The sequence below is a fragment of the Eschrichtius robustus genome, chromosome 7, assembly GCF_028021215.1.
Source record: "Eschrichtius robustus isolate mEscRob2 chromosome 7, mEscRob2.pri, whole genome shotgun sequence".
Taxonomy (NCBI): Eukaryota; Metazoa; Chordata; class Mammalia; order Artiodactyla; family Eschrichtiidae; genus Eschrichtius; species Eschrichtius robustus.
In genome coordinates, this window is record NC_090830.1 from 98,896,688 (window position 1) to 98,915,029 (window position 18,342).

The following is an 18,342-nucleotide window of genomic DNA, read 5'->3' on the forward strand; positions in this document are numbered from 1 at the left end:
ATCACGTCAGGGGTAATATGTCTTAGCGCAGGCTGCTATAACAGAATACCACAGGTAGCTTATAAACAACAGAACTTTGTTTCTCATAGTTCTGGAGGCTGCAAGTCTGAGATCAGGGTGCCAGCATGACTGCGTGAGGGCCTTATTCTGAGCTTCAGACTTCTTATCTCTTCACGCGGCAGAAGAGACCAGAGATCTCAGGACCTCTTTGATAAAAGCACTAATCCCATTCATGAGGGCTTTTCTCTGATTTCCTAATCACCTCCCAAAGATCTCACCTCCTAATACCGTTAGGTTTTCAACTGATAAATCTTGGTGGGACACAGATTCAATCTATAATAGTACATGACATTCATTTATATGAATGTCTAATATGACCAGACTCATATCTGGTCATGTTAACCTCTATCACTTGGTTCTGGTGGTGTCTGCTGAGTTTCTTCACTCCAAAGTTACTATTTTTCCCTTTTCATACTCTGTTCATTAGAAGCAGATCATTAAATCTAGCCCATGCTCAAAAGGAGAGGAATTAAGCTCTACTTCCTGGAGGAGGAGAGATCTGCATTTATTGTTTTGAATTTATCTGCAAGAAATATTTGCCCCGGGCTTCCCTGGTGGCGCAGTGGTTGAGAATCTGCCTGCCAATGCAGGGGACACGGGTTCGAGCCCTGGTCTGGGAAGATCCCACATGCCGCGGAGCAACTAGGCCCGTGAGCCACAACTACTGAGCCTGCGCGTCTGGAGCCTGTGCTCCGCAACAAGAGAGGCCGCGATAGTGAGAGGCCCGCGCACCGCGATGAAGAGTGGCCCCCGGTTGCCGCAACTGGAGAAAGCCCTCCCCTGGCACAGAAACGAAGACCCAACACAGCCATAAATAAATAAATAAATAAATAAATAAATAAATAAATAAGTAAGTAAGTAAATAAATAAAACTAAAAAAAAAAAGAGTTGAAATGGAGAGACTTTCTATGTTTAAAAAAAAAAAAGGAAATATTTGCCCCTTCTCCCATATTTATTTATTCAATCATTTATTTAATTATGGACTCATAGATGTCTATTATACAACATGATTTTTAAAATATAGATAATACAGTATGTTATTACTTGTCTGCTTAAAATGCCCCTGTGGCTTTCCCTTACGCTAAAAACAAAATCCAAACTCCTTATCCCTCTGACAAAACCTACAAACTATACTTAGTTTGTGACCTTATCTCAGACCACTCCCTACCCCGCCCTTCCAGCCCACAGAGCACAGCTACATTGGCCTTTGCTTGAACTCTCCACATTGTTTCCTTTCCTACCTTGTGACTGTAAACTAATTGGTCTCTGCCAGGAATACTGTTATCTCTGATCTTTGCATTCAGGTCTCAGCTTAAAACCCACCTTTTCAGAGCAGCCTCTCCTAATTACCTGCTCCAAAATAACGAATCAGTTACACTCACTCATACTTTTTTGATAGCATTCATTATAATTGGAAATTATTATCATCACTCTAAGGTATCAGTTTGCTGTTTGTTCCCTCCTTTCCCTCCCACCAGAACGTAAACTGGGTGAGAAAAGGAGCTTCATTTCAGCACTCAGAATATCTAGGGCATAAGAGATGATAAACGTTTGATGAAAATATACATAAACAAATGAACGAAGGGGAGGACTAAGAGATCTGAGACAGGAAGAGGGATTAGAAAAACACAATAATAATCAAGGCAGGAGACAAGGAAGACTTACACGTCTAAGGCTTATAATTTGCTATCCATGCTGTTGATCATAGGCTCATTATTCTTTCATTTCTAAAGATGCTTCCCTTCTTCCTTGACGATCATAAATCTCATACTCTGATTTAGGGAATTGCCAACAAATCGACATTTATATTATACCAGCACAGTGACGAGTTTTCAAAGATGATTAGCTGTCCTGTAGGCTCTGTCTCCCCTCCCTAGTTTGACAATTCCGTCCCTTGGCCTCCCCAAACTTCTGCCACTGCTGACAAACTACTGCCTAAGCTTATTCAGAGTTCATCTATTCACAGGAACAGAAGCAGACACAAAGAGTTGGGGGAGGGAGGCGCAAAGGCGAGGGAATGCCTGTTTTTTGCCTTCCATCTGCTTTCCTGGTCATTTTAGGCCTGAATCTGCTCTATTTTCAGACCAAGACACATTGCCCTGAGGGTGCTTTCATGGGAAGAACCAGTTGGAACCCTACTGCCCATCAGCGTGTTCACATTGCCTGCCAAGCCCTCCTCTCTGCATACTTTAGAGAAAGCAATGTTATTAACGAAAACTGTCCTACCTTTACTTCAGGGGAAGTCAACAGAGAAAGGAAACCAGAAATTAGGTACTAAAGCACTACTTTTAATTCCATCTTAAACCCATGGGATTTGTGAACACAAATTTAATACTGATTTTCCTAAGGGATGTAATAATAGCAGTAGAAAGATGCTTAACAATAGCGCTGGATGAAGAGCTGGCATTTCCCATCTGTTAACACAGTAGTGCAGTGGGTTATTAACAGACTCGCCCGTCACTGTCAGAATATTATCTGGGAGGTGCCCTTGCCTGCTTGCGATGCCCCGTTTGTATCTGACTCTGGGCTCTGCACCTTTCTTTCCCTCTGCCTGTAATACTCTTGACCTCATCTTTAACTAGTTAACTCCTATCCATACTTTGGGTCTCAGCATCGTGTTGTGTGGAAAGTTGTTTTTTATTTTGTTCTGTTTTTTTTGTGACACTCTTAAGAACTAATAATAATAGCGCCCTGAACTTCTCATGTTCTGGCAGTCATCACGCTTTGTGAATAGTGCTTGTTTATTTTCTAGCTGTCCTGCTAGACTCATAGTTCCTTGAAGGTGGGGAATGGGTTGATCTATTTATCTCCAGCTCTAGGATGGAAGTATCAGCTCAGAATATGGTATGAGTCAGGACTCATTAAATCCTGAACTATTTAATCAAAAGATAATTAGCAAATATTCTTACATTTTTACTTCCAAACAGCAAGCTCCTCAAAGGAAGGCACTCAATCACAGGACGAATGTTTCAATGTGCTGTTCACAGTTAATATCCAAGTATTTGCTGTTATTACGTCCCAAGTACAAAAACTTAAAATTCACAGGATGCTTTCAGTCTGCATTGTGTCACGGTTTCCAAATGAATAATTGCTATAAACTGAATGGCTGTTATTGATTTGTTTGGTTTTTGAAAATAATTTTATTTTTAATTTTTTCCCAGTTTTATTAGGATACAGTTGGCATATAACATTGTATTAGGTTAAGGTGTACAACATAATGATTTGATATATGTATAAATATTGCAAAATGATTGCCACAATAGGCTATTGTTTGGTATTTGATCATGTCCTCTCCTTTTAACTTACTTTCAGCCTATCCATTCCTAATGAAACATGTGTAGAAACAGGATCTGAGCAACCAAACAGAACTCTGAACTTTTCTACTTTAGAATATTTAAAAGAAAAAAAATGCATAAACAAAAACTTGATCAATCAGCATTCTTTGCAAGGGCTGCTTTTTCCTTCTTTGAACCCTTAACCTATTGGAGCAAATAAGAAAAACAACCTGAGAAATCCTGCATTTCCATGTTGCTATTTACCTAATATTAATACTCCTATAAAAATATAAATTTACCTTTTCCACAGGTTATTTTTAAGCTTGCTGCATTATTACCTATAAATGATATTTTATGAGAAACAACAAAAATCGCAAAATAATAATTCCATTTTTATAATGGATGTCACTAGGAAAACAGAATTCAGTATACAGGCAGCTTTTCTGGAGCAAATCCATTCTGTTTACTGGGGACTATCTTATTAAATATGCTTCCCATGAAACTGGAAGAGCATCACTTGTCCTTTTAAAGACGAAATGCTACATAACTAGGTAAGCAAAGAAAAGAGCTTGCTGAATAATGCATAGTTCTTAGTATTAACAACTCAGCAGCTATATCCATACTGATTCTAACAGTTCACATAGTGCTTGTTACCTAGGCAACCCAATGAATGATAGCAATTACATGGAAACACATGTTGCACTTGTTACAATACATCCTATTATAGTACAGTCGGAAAACCAGAGAAGCTCATCAATAGGCTCGGTCTGGGGAGGCTGGCTTATCACAGTAAGTGACCTGGAAACCTGTTTCCAAGAGACATCCTGGGCAAAATGTTTAAAAAGATTTGGGGCAGATGGTTAGGTCCTAGAATACCAAAGACCTCACAGAAGTCTTGGGGTACATGAATGTCCAGATACCAGGTCTTAGTTTTGAAAAAATGTGTTTGAGAACGGCAGGGAATGCTATGTTTGACTAGAAGATGGACCCTCTCAAATATCCTCCAGGACAATTACCAGAAACCAAGGATAAAGGTTTGTAAACTAGAAGAGCTAGGGTTCTGACTGATAATGTAACAAAATGTTTAATTACTTGTGGGAGGTAAATCCTCTCCTGCTCTCCCGTGGCAGTGGGAGATAGAAACTGACAAGAAGCAAGCAGTGGTAGCAGCAGGTGGTAGAAGAAAAGAAAACAGTGAAGTGTCTCATTTCACCAGGAGAAATGGTGATCAGGGCTCATCAGGCTGCAAACCAAAGAATATAGGACAGTCACTTTGAGACGTGCTTGACATTCACAAGGCAAAGCCTCAGCCTTCATGGAAAGTGAGGTTTGGGAAGAGGAGATGGAATGGCTGGGCATCCTAATAATTCCAGTAGATGTGAGCTTCCAAGACTCAAATTGTCTAATGACAAGTTTGCAAAAGGCCTGGGAAAGGAAAGTTCACACAAGCATGTATAAGAACATCTGTATTTTTAGTGATTATCATTAAAGGTAATATGCATATTAGCAGGTTTTCTAAGAAAAGTTTCAAACATTTTCTCATTCTGATTGTCCATATCAGGGCTCTTTACATTATTCCCTCAGAGACAAAGCAAGGTGTATCCACGTGAGATGATAAACACAAGGGTGATATCTCCCCTCCCTCTAGATGAAAGGAAATCAATAGGATAGAAGATCTAAAAATAGTAACAATAATGATAATGATAATTACTATTTTTAACATGCTTTTTCTAATGTGGTCATTGTAAATTTACATCTCTCTAGGCTATTGAAACACTCAGTCTGTGGAGCAATTACATTTAGTACACGTAAATGTCCTCCACATGAGTACATGCCTTCCACGAACTCAAATGGAATGTGTCTCAAAGTGAAGCCTATCACAGACATAGAAAACAAACCTACGGTTACCAAAGGAGAAAGGTGTGGGGAGGGATAAATTAGGAATTTGGGAATAAAAGATACATACTACTACATATAAAATAGATAACTAACAAGGACCTACTGTATAATCAATATTTTGTAATAACCTATATGCGAGAAGAATCTGAAAAAGAATTTATATATGTATAACTGAATCGCTTTGCTGTACACCTGAAACTAACACAACATTGTAAATCAACTATACTTCAATAAAAAATAAATAATTTTTTTCTTTTTTACAGGTGAAGTCTATAGACCCTCCCCCCCCACCGAGGGCTTGATTCCAGATGTTCACTCCAAATGCAGATTCCAGAGCTCTGTGTCCAGAGTTTTTGATTTAACCCTCCTGGAGGGGACCCAGGTAATCTATACTGTAGCAAGTTCCCACAGGATTGCTGATGCATGATAATTTGATTGAGAATCTTTTTAAGTTTGTCAATTTATCTATGAAGCTTGACAAACAGTAGAAAACTGGACACTAAGCTGTACCTAATGGAGTGCTTTTCAGGGGAGAGGATGAAGAGCACAGGGTAGATGAAGTCCAACAGTAAAAAAAAAAAGACATACCTTGAAAAAAGAAACCTGTTTTATCCTATTCTCTAGGCTTCTTACTCATAGAAAACTGAAATTATTTGTTTATTAGATATCCTTCGAGAAATGCCTTATAAACATATCAGTATAACATCTCATATATGTATACACAGCCCATTGCAGGGGGAGAGGGGTAAAAAAGAATGGGGACATATAATAGCATTGGCCTGTCACTTGCTCTTTTTCACTAAAACATATCTATAGTTGATTACTCCATAAGTACACATACAGATGTCCTCATTTTTAAAACAGTTGCATGTAGTTCTATAAGACATTATACTTTTATATGATATATAGCTATAATAAATGTAATTCATCTAATTCATTGCTGAAATATATGTTGTTTCTAGCATTTGTGATTACAATGAATGATGCCTCCCAACATTTCAGAACTACTGCTCCAGGTAATAAGGGTAAGGATGGTTCAGTCTTTCTCTGACTACAGGAAGGTGTCATGATCATTATCAGTGTTATGTGCCATTCTCTGAAATGGGCGGTACATACTGCAGCACACAAAAATTTTGCTCTTAGCACCTAGCACATCCTTTTGTCTACTTTTCTATGTGATTTCTTTGCCTTCTAAGGAATTTTTTTCTGTCTTTCAAGAGATAAGAGAGAGACCCTTTTCTCTTCTAAAACCCTACTCCTTTTTACTGCCCTCTTTTTTCATCCTCCTCTCTTTGCGCTGAATGTGCTTTAGTCTTCTACACGATTGAGGGTCACTGCAGGAGGATAACTGATGCTCTCCCATGCTGTATACATGGGGTTTCTGGCCACTCTTTCTCTGTGTGAAGAAATCCAAACATCCAATATGATAAAGCACTATATAAGTGGAAGAAATAAAAATAACAGAGTATAAGGATCTATTAGATTTAAGTGGCTGTCTTTCAGGTGCTAAATAAAATTTGGCATTCTAAATAATGTTTGGATGCCTTTTTCTGAAGAGACACTGGAAGCTATATAATAATATTGCTGCACTGCACAAATACTAGTTTGACCCAATACTAATACACCAAACATAATCACTTGCATTACATAAATCTATATGTGCCTGAGGTATGCATAATGTTTTTTTTTAATTTATTTATTTATTTTTGGCTGCGTTGGGTCTTCGTTGCTGCGCGTGGGCTTTCTCTAGTTGTGGCGAGCGGGGGCTACTCTTCGTTGCGGTGTGCGGGCTTCTCATAGCGGTGGCTTGCCTTGGTTGTGGAGCACAGACTTTAGGCACGCGGGCTTCAGTAGTTGTGGTGCACGGGCTTCAGTAGTTGTGGCTCACGGGCTCTAGAGCACAGGCTTAGGAGTTGTGGCGCGCGGGCTTAGTTGCTCCGCAGCATGTGGGATCTTCCCGGACCAGGGCTCGAACCCGTGTCCCCTGCATTGGCAGGCGGATTCTTAACCACTGTGCCACTAGGGAAGTCCCTGCATAATGTTTTAGAGTCTGCGAAACTCTTTTATATTCATCATCCTACTTTTAAAGCTAGAAAATATTCAATCCGTTTTAATACCCTACTGATAAACAATGCCTTTTGAACTTCCAAACATGAAATGGGCCAATGGACCACTTTAAGTGTTTCCATTTAGCAAAGACTCATATATATCTTACTCCATATATATTTCTTCAGAGTGACAGTTGCAATGAGAAAACAGCTTAAATTAATAGTCATCTCTGTTTTACTTTTCTCCTCTGTGAGATAATTTAGTTTCTAGGCACTCTTTTCTTATAAGTAAGCAGCCACAAAAGATTAGAAAAGAATTCAGCACAGTGAATTTCCTTGGCAAAATAACATATTTGCTAAATGGTGTCTATTAAATCACCTGTGCCACTGGCAGCTGGTTTTAGTGCTATCCAATAAATGACAAAATAAGCTTTTGCGAGGATTTTTCAATATTCTGTCATGTGGTTATAGATTTCAGAGCTTCTTCCTGCCAGTTTTATGCTGCATTTCTTTACAAAACTGACAGGTAGCTGACAGGGCAAGAAAAGTTAGAAATATTTGGCTGGTGGTGAAATTAACAGAATTTTTCCTTTGGGGGAGTAAAACATTTATTCTAAGTGCAGAAAAATAAGTTACAGCTTTCAGGAATACACTATTTCTCTTAGTCAGACTGCCTGAAATCATATCTGTCTCTTACTTGCCGTAAAACCCTGGGCACCTGATCTAGCCTATCTAGAAAACTGTCTAGGTAACTAACGGTGCCTCAGTTTCCTCATCTATCAAAAAACCCTCAGAAGGTTATTACGGGGGTTGAACGAGCAGTTCTGCATAAAGCATTTAGTACCGTGCGGGGCATTGTAATTGTAACAATAATAGCTTAGATTCACATGGCTCTCTTTTAGGTCGTAGGGATGCATAATAAATAATCTTTTAGAGCCACATTTACAAAAATACACCTGGGGTTGTATAATGATATTCTATTATATATTATATATTAGATATATATATATATATATATATAACTAAGGGCTGTATATTAAGCCCTTAGTTTTCCAAATAATATTGTAAGCATTAACAGTGGACAATAATTTTAATCCATAGCTGGAAATGGAAAGACTACTGAGAGAGGAAAGAAGAAAAGAATATAAACCTATTGCCACTGTGGTTTATCGTGATCTTTGCCATTCTGGATCTATTTACTAAAGTATTTACTTCTATCTTCACTCACAACTCACTCTTCTCCTAATTTAACTTTTACAGCAACCCATCTCATCTGCTTTCTCACTCAGCCACCCACAGTTACTGACAGCCGCCTCCCTCATGCAGGAAAATTGCTGATGTCTTCTCAGGGAAGAAGGCAAAAAATGCTACACTTTGAGCTAAGCAATCAGAACTTGGAGCCACCATGAGGGAAACCAAAGGGAAGGGGATTTCATTTTGCTTCCTATGGTGCTGTTCTTTCTAGGAGCTTAGGACTCTTTTCTACCTAAACAATAGGAAACATACGCGCTTATACTCTGAGTGAAAGAAGGAGGTTGGAAAGTAATGGACAGCAGCTACAGAAACAGGAGAGAGAAAAAAAAAATTTTTTTTAATCCAGGAGGAAGTATGTGAATAAGGAAGGTCATTTTAGGAAGAAGCAAAGTCCTCAAATGATATAACCAGTTACTGAGCCCCACAAAAACAGGACAATGTATCAAGGCATTAACAGAGGCTTGATGCTACTGTCCCTGGTGAGTAAGTTATTATGATGCTTCACTTGTGAGCACAGACTCGTGGTCAAAGATGAACTCATGTTTGTGCCATTTCCTCGAAGTACAATTAACATTTGAATTTAGTTGCAATACTTAATTTAACTAAGAAATAAGTTTGGTTATATTTTATCCATGCTGTACTTAAATACTGTTCTCAAGAAATCATGCTTTGTTTTAAGGTTAGAGTTTAAGGACTAATCAGAAAATAATAAGATGCTCATTGAATAAATGGCCTGGCAATGATGTACTATCCACCAAGAAAGAGCCTTGCCCACATCCTCAGGGTCTAGGCAGAGAGGAACATGAAGGGCTGTCCATTATACTGACTTCAAGTCAAATGCAATCAGTGTTAAGTAATAACATATATATACACATAGATACATATATGCATATGCATATGTATATGTGTGTATATACGTATACATACGCATATACGTATATATGTGTATATATACATATACGCACATATATAAAATATATATGGAGAGAGAGAGAGAGAGGACCTAGCATGGTAAAGAGAAATAACAGTCCCTTTTCTTAGTAATAAGGAAAAAAATTTCATCTTCTACCTCAGCAAGAGGGTCAATGGGTAAACAGTAGTTATATTTTCATTTTCTATATACCTCTCAGGAAATCAAACTAATCAAAAATGCATCTGGAAACTGTCTGCTCGAATCCTGTATGCTCTATCTTGTCTGACAGAATGGAAACTCCTTGCAGGCACAGCTGTTCTTTTGCCGCAAATCTGAATCTGAACACCATAAATCCTCAGGAAAAGTTCCAGAGAAAAGCTAATAAAACTTTCTAGTGAAAAGTTCTACTAAAGCAGGGGTCACATTTCAGTTCACAGTTAAACCCCACAGTGGCAAACGCAGTGCCTACCTTCCCCAGAGCACATGCTCCATAAATATTTACGGAATAGGTGCTGAATCAATTTTAGCTGAATAATGAATAACAGCATTCCTAAAGAGTTATTCAGGCCATTGCTGATCTGAAATGAGTGAGGTAAGTTTCCTTCCTGTCAGAGATGCATACATTTTCCTGCCCTCCTCCACCTCTTCCACCCCATCTGCAGACACCTGCTCTCAGGAGGATTTCTTGGAACCTGGCCTCCCTGTGGAAGTCCTGCAGGTGAGAATGAATGCCTGCAACAATTGCTCAATCCTAGGACCTCTGCAGCAGACCCCAGACCACTAAACTGGCAGAGAAACTTCTTCTTGATTCTCCCTGCAGGTATCAGCTTCTCTTTCTCGGACCCCTCACAGGCCATGGGCTAACACGCACCGTTCCATTTTCAGAGCTAACAAAAGACTGAGCTCCAAAGGAATCGGTCATTGGAACTTCCCTGTTTCCCTGCACGCACTGGCTTTGTTCCCCAGAGCCAGGAGGGGATTGGCAAACACCTGCAGGTGAGTGAGAGGACATCTCTCACTCTACCACTGTGCCAGAAAGTGTGTGCAGCTATTTCAAGGTGAATGTCAGATGGTAGTGAGGAAGATGATAAATGGAAGAATTGTTACTATTCATTACTGTACCATTAAACTGCCAGGAAGAGAATTAGCAATATTTTTATATGACAGATAGAAGAGTTAGATATTTTAAAATATACGCTCTATTCATCTTCAAGAAAATCATACATTATATATGTGTGAGCTTTCTGAAGATCGTGAATGAGTGGCCGAATATTTCTTTACTGTTTGATTCCAGACTCTTTTTCTATCTGTAAGTCAATATTTAAAATTTCTATGAAAATTACCCATTTTTGGCACTAGCATTTTGTTTTTGCAGACACAGAGGGAGTGACCTAGAGAAATGTTGTAGGAAAACTCTCTCCAGTGGGAGGTGCGTTGTCAGGGACCTCTCCATGCCAGCAGGTAAAGGAGGTTAACTCCTGACACTGCAACAGTCTATAGAGTCCCTCCCACTCCAGCTGATTGCTGGGCGCCCACATAGAGCTGTTAAAGAGTTTCACTATCACCCTGGATCCGCTCCCTTTCCCGTACTGTATTGAATCATGGATGGACATCCGAAGAGAGCTACACCTCTCTCTCCCAGGAAGCTGGAATTGGTACCCAGAAAACAAATCATTCTCTCTGGGAAAATCTGTAGCAAGTAAATCAAAAGACTGTACAAGAGCGCCTTAAATGGCAGTGGACTTGGGAGAGAAATCAGAGCAATCTGGTTCTTCAAGCGGGAGTGGGAGTGGGGGGCGGGGGGGAGGAGGAAGAAATGTGGGAACAGAGCATCCTGAATGCATTACAATTGCCAATTCTTTGTTTTCCTGAAGATGATGGCATTACTGCATGTTATGGACTAAACTGTGTCCCGCCACCATCACCACCATATACACAAGTTCATATGTTGAATTCGCTGTTGAAGCCCTAACCTCCAAGGTGACCTCTTTATTACTTTAAAGAGGTAATTAAAGTTAAATGAAATATAAGGGTGGGGCCCTAATCCAATATGGCTGCTGTCTTTATAAGAAGTGGAAGAAACACCAGGGATTTACACTCACAAAGGAAAGGCCATGTGAGGATACAGCTAGAAAGTGGCCATCTGCAAGTCAAGGAGAGAGGTCTCTGGAGAAAGCAAACATGCCAGTATCTTGATCTCAGACTTCTAGCCTCCAGAAATGTGAGAAAATAAAATTTGATTGTTGAAGCCACCCAATCTATGTATGGCAGCCCAAGCAGACAAATACATTGCTTGTGGGTTCTGAGAGATAACAGTGTAGCATTAAAATACCATCCCCTGCTTTTGCTTATCAAGGTTGGAGTTGGTTTCTGTACCTGTACCAAGAAGCACTAGTTACCACATTCCTATAAACATTGTATTTTACATGTTTATCTCATGTGTGACTCTGGGGGATCTAATTGTTTGATGGCAAATTTGAACTGACACTCCGAAGTAATGTTTTTCAAGGATCGTTCAAATTGATAAAAAATCCAAAATACATTCTGTCACGCTGGTTTTTGTTGTTGTCGTTTTTAACAATCTGAGCCCCCAATCAAATATTTCAGAAAGACCTCTTTCCTGTAACTTGGTTTAAATATGGGCTCGTTCTACAGGCCCGTCGAGCCTCAGAAGAGAGGTAGCAGCCTAACTTCTGAAGTGAATGGCAGCTCTGACATTTCTCTGAAGGTTGGGTATTGGATTGTTCTGGTTACAGAAAAAAAGATTCACAAGTTGTTAATCTTAAACAGTATGTCTTTTTCAGGGCTTGTAGGTTTCCACAGTTTATGAGGACACTTCCTTCCTCTGTGTTCTTTCCGGTGACAGCCTGAAGCAGGAATAGGGAGCTCTGCTTCGTGTCCAATTAGTTCTGCTTTTCCACGTTTGAATAAATGGCCTCTGTCTGCCAGTGAATGCTCGAAAGTAGTAGTCCTAATGACATGCTGGACACGACTGTAAGCTCAAATAGGTATCCCATGTGCCAGACCAACACGCTGTTGTCTAAGCCTGGATCCTCCACAGTCAAAGTTCAGGCAGGCCCTTTTAATAATAATGAATAAGTGGAATTCCAGCCAACTAAATATTTGAAGAGTGCATTTCCCGATTTAGTATAAGAACTCAGTGAGCACCAAAAATGATCAGGAAAATTCTCATTGCACTGTCCTATGGAATTCAGCCCAAAAATTATCCATATTCAACTACAAATCTACCATAAATCAAAATGGCAATGTGATCCAAGGTTGTCTCTGTACAATTTTTAAAAAAATATCGTCTGACAACAGACCATTTGTTCACCCAATACAACCCTTTCAAAGATAAAAATGAAGATATAAATTTTACCTGGATAAAAAAATGAAGATATACATTTAAAAATAAACAGCATTAGACTAAAATTTGAGTCTCTTTCCACTTCAGATGCTACTTCTATCACAACAATTAATTTTACACAACAAAGGTAGATTAACAATTACCATACAAAATAAATAATGATCAAAAACAAATACATAATTTATTCCATGCAAGAATCCAATACAGGTGATGTTATTGCCATTTAAGTGATGCAGAAATGGAAGCACAGTGAGCTTATGTAATTTGTCCAAGGCTACACAGTGACTTGTTGAATTAGACAGCTGACACAAAGCTCTGGTTAAAGTATGTATTCTTAACCCCTTCACTCTACTGCCTCTCAGAAGTGCCGAGGACAGTTTGGAAGGGAAAGTCTGAAGATCTAGATCCCATTACAAGCTAGGCCAGTAACCAGGCATCTGACCCTGGTTGAGTCCCTTGTCTTCCCTGAGCTTTATTTTCTTCACCTATTAAAAAAAAAAAAAGAATGTGGTTGGACTACACAGGCCCGCCCAGAGAGAATGTTTGGCTCTGTCCAGTAAAAGTGATTCATCTCACGTATAAGTAAATGAAGTTTACTATTTGTTCATATTAAATACATTTTAAAATTTGGGAAAAATGTCATGGACCAATATTATTTTAGGTTTGAGAAATTTGGGCTCTTTCATTTTTATGGAAAATACATCATCACCTATCTAACTAGGTGTATTTTAAAATCCTTATGTGATGTTTAACTATAGCCATGCAAATTGAGAAAGGAAACATTTTCTCAATTGCTTCAGTTTTTATACCTTATAGTCCATCTGTTGCCACAGCACTGATTGTGACATCAAAATTGCAATTAGTTACACTCAGAGACAATCAGGAAAAAGGCCAAGGGAGACTGTGTCCAGGTCTCAATAACCTGTGATTACTGTGAAATGGGAAGTTTAAAATCAAGAGACCTGGTTTCAGGCTACAGCTTTGCCACTTATTAGCTATGTGTCCTTGGGAAACTTATTTAATGGAATAATAATTTAAGAGCTTGAGTCAAATGATGTGTGGGCAAATCCTGGCTCTGCCAGTTAACATGGGCACACTGGTTAACTTCTCTGTGCCCTCTGTTTCTTTAGCTATAAATTCAGACATTATCACTGCCTAGTTCAGAGGGGCTGTTGGAAGGATTAAATAAAATGTTGTATTTTATAAAGCATTTATCAAAGGGTCTCCTTCCTATCAAGGGCTCAGAGTTAGGTATTATGACTAGTATCTGTATTTCGGGTGCGTCCATTGCTAGGTTAAAGTTCTAAGTAACAGTTAAGTTTCTACATCTTTAAAATAAGGATGCAGTAGTATGTACCTCACATGACTGTTGTCAAGATCAGGTGTGGGAACCCAAAGAAAATTATTTTGTAAACTGAAAGCATTAAATTACCATTTGGTCAACATAAGTAAATTGTTATTATAAGATGACCTTGTAATTATGTAAAAAATATTTACTGAGTGCTCAGAATATAAGACACTGGACTAAGCACTATGAAGAATATAAAACAGATGTGGGTTCTATGCTTAAGTGATAACACAAGAATATCAGTACCTCTAATGACAGAAGATAATGGGTGTCAAATCCATACTCCAGTCCAAGTATTAAAAAGGATAGTCCAAGTGCAAAAGATATCCTGGAGAAGGATTGGATAAGATTGGTAGTCTTAAATCTCTGCCATTATTATTCTATGTTCATATTTCAGAAAGATGAAAGAAAGTCTAGTGACTCTTAAATCAAGTTTACATTTCTGAATCTGATCTTCAAAACCTTTTGTAATCTGATCCAAAAGACAATCTTCTATCGCACTACTCACTAACTCTCTATTGGTTTCCTCTGAGGGCATCCAAAACACCAGGTTCCAATTTCATGTCTTGGCTATTCCGAGTTCCTGGCTTGTTCTCTGGATCTTCTGTTCATACATACTAGATTATAACCCATCGCTTAAATCCCAGCTCCATCAGGAAGTCTTCCCTGATGAGCTAGACCTTATCACTCTCTTCCATCTCTACACACATCAGTTCCTGATGCAGTAGGTTTGCAGTAGGGTCCCAAATTTTGCATTTCTAAGCTGATGCTCGTGCTACCGGCCCAGGGACCATACCTAGAGAGTCTATTCTAGTGGAATGTCTATCTTTTTCACTGCTATATTGCCAGTACTTAGAATAAATATTTATGTAATAAAAGAATAAATATAAGACACTTTGTTAATTGACAAGGGGGAGTCGTACTCTTTCCTTTAAAGATGTTATAGAAGGAAAAGTACAATTCTACTAAAAGGTAGAAGGGTTTCTATCATCAGAAATGTTAAGATACGGAATGGTTTACATCCAAAGGAAAATGAACTTACTTCCAACCTAGAGAAAGGAGGAGGAAGATTAGGGAGAACTTTGTGGAGTAGTATATTTGATCTATTCCTTGAAGGACCCACACATTCATTTTAAAAATGCCTATGATAGCTAAAAATATTTTTAGTAATTATCTTTGTAATTTGTCTAATTAATCTATGGTGAATCCTTTTTAAAGCCCTCAAAGTCAACAGAATCTTTATATTCTGATGTAAGATGCGACATTTGGAAAAAGCTAAACATCATATTTTTTGCCAAGTCTTATCAGAAAGTCAGGCGATTTAGCTGCATAACTCTGTTCTTGGTTGAAAACAAGGTATACATTTGAGTTAAGTCACCAATTTTCTAGTATGACTTACAAATGGAGCCATGAAACAATTTCAGGGCAGCAGTTTAAAAATCATTTTGAACACTGGAAGCCTCGATGGATTAAGTTTATAGTTTCTGAGGGTGATTAGTTTGAAGAATGGCCCCCATTTGGCCGTATGCCCTGATATGTTTGTTTAAAAATCACTCTTAGTATAGTTGGTATTTTGATGTAGTGAAAGAATTGATGTCTGAACATGAAAGACGCCATGTACATTTTTCTTCAGATTGCATACCATGCTATAAATATCTAAAGTTTAAACATTATGGAAACAAAGAAAGCAATGTAAAATGGAAGTTCTTCCAAGGCAGATCTATGAAAAAAAGTATGTGTTGGTACCAGGAGATACACAGTTTCCTAAGAACTCTTGGTAATTCTGGGCCACCCAGTTTAATAATAAATATTAGTGTATGTGTCCTGCGCATTGAGCTATGTGCTGGGTCACACCGGACCTCTATGAAGGGGGGCTGTATCAAAACATTCTTCTAGTTTGGAATACGGGAACTAAAGAGAATATACAAGGCCTCTGACAAAAAGCACACTCTTACAGTCATGGCTTTTCCCTTCTTGTTTGTCCCCAGAGCTCCTCAGCTACTCTGTTCACCCATCCTTTGAGCCCAGGGTTTCTTCAGGGTAGGGTCAGCATGTCCTAGCTCTACTAGGTCAGCATTAAAAGCGCAATAGATTTTTTTAAGACCACCCATATCTTATACCTTTTAACAGAGTGTACTAAGCTTAGTTTGGCCTGATGCAAATGAAGAAAACCCAACACTTCAAGTCCCTTTGTTTAGACCAGTGATTCTCAAAGTGGGGTCCCCAGGGCAGCAGCAGCAGCATCACCTGAGAATTTGTTAGAAATGCCAATTCTCCAGTCCCACCCCAGAAATACTGAATCAGAACTGGGGAGGGGAAGGTGGTGAAGCCCAGCTACCTGACTTCACTAGCCATGGGTCTAGGTGGTCCTGACATATGCCAAAGTGTGAAGACCACTGGTTTAGATTTTATCAGCAGCAGCAGTAAAGAAACTCTCCCTATCAGGTAAGCTGCACGGACTTTTATGAGCTTTACAACTTATTCTAATAGCCTACTGTCATCCGCTTGATAACTACATTTAACATACACACAATTGCACATGTAATCGACATCTAAGTTGTCCTCGACAGAACGCATGTTAAAAAGTCATGGCTGGGGGCTTCCCTGGTGGCGCAGTGGTTAAGAATCCACCTGCTAATGCAGGGGACGTGGGTTTGAGCCCTGGTCAGGGAAGATCCCACATGCCGCGGAGCAACTAAGCCCCTGCGCCACAACTACTGAGCCTGCGCTCTAGAGCCCGTGAGCCACAACTACTGAGCCTGTGTGCCACAGCTACTGAAGCCCACGTGCCTAGAGCCCGTGCTCCACAACAAGAGAAGCCACCGCCAATGAGAAGCCTGCGTACCGCAACAAAGAGTAGCCCCTGCTCGCCACAACTAGAGAAAACCCACGGGCAGCAATGAAGACCCAATGCAGCCAAAAAAAAAAAAAAAAAAAAAAAAGTCATGGCTTTCTTAGTAAAGAGATGGTATGAAAAGGAGACAAATGAACCTAAAGAACTTGTTTTTAGTTTTCTGAAATGACACCATCCTCAACTCCCCTCCACCCCTGCCCCACCTCAAATAAAAGAACCAGGGGGGAAAAAATTACTATCAAGTAATACACTTTATCATTTGCAGATATAGGTTATCATACATCTTGAATGAATAGCTATGTCCAAGCCTGTTTTAAAGAACTATTAAAACACTTGAAGGTAAATGGATGCTTTGTCTGATTTGTAGCTAAACCCTCACACTCATTTCAGATCTATTCATTGAACTATGATACCCAAGATTCATAACACAATTTTTTGATGAAACGTAAAGTTTCATAATCTCCTCAAAAGGCATACGTAGAATAAAATGGTTCTCTGCTTAAGAGTTAAGACTTAGGCTCTGCAGCAGTACAGTTCATAGATATGTGATGCAATCTATATACGTAATTTTAATTTTTCTAAGTAACCACATAAAAAAGTAAAATAAAATGAGTGATATTAATGTTAAATATATATTTTGTTTAATCCAATGTACTAAACATATCACTTCAACATGAAAAAATAAAAAATTAATGAGATATTTTTACCTTTTTATACTTAGTCTTCAAAATCTTGCATGTATTTTACAAGTATAGTACATCTCAATTAGAATGCTAAATTTTAACTGAAAATACTTTTTATTTAGATTTAATAAATTTTATCATTGCAAAAGTAGGTTCCATACTCGTTGTTCCAAACATACTAAAAAGTTTTCCAAAAGCCTAAGTGAATACGTTTTTATATTAAAATTAACAAAAGTAATGAAATTAAAAGTTCAATTTCTCAATCACACTAGCCACCTTTCAAGTACTCGACAGGCTACAAGTTGCTAGTAGCTACAATATGGGGCAGAGGCGCTCTGGAGCTGTGAGGGACCAACCTGGGTAAGAATTCAGGCTTTGCCGGTTACCGGCTGCTTAGCAAATTACCTAGCCCTCTCCAAGCTTCAATTCTATCCCCTGTTAAATAGGGGAAAGACCCACATTCCACATGTTTCAACTTCTGCCAGCAAAAAATAGCAGCAGAATAGAAACTACAGTTTGTTTTCTCCTTCATAATAGAGGTAGTGAAATCATTTCATCAATTTATAATAATCAGAACCAATCTAAATGCCTACAGTATAAGAATGGTTAAATACTTTTAACTCATCCGCTGTAGCCCTAAA

The 18,342-nt window shown here is 38.8% G+C and overlaps 1 protein-coding gene across 2 annotated transcripts in view; it reads right to left on the minus strand.

Moving 5' to 3' along the window:
- PRKG1 (protein kinase cGMP-dependent 1) overlaps positions 1 to 18,342 on the minus strand; it is a 1,243,975-nt gene that overhangs the window by 515,802 nt on the left and 709,831 nt on the right. The window lies entirely within an intron of this gene.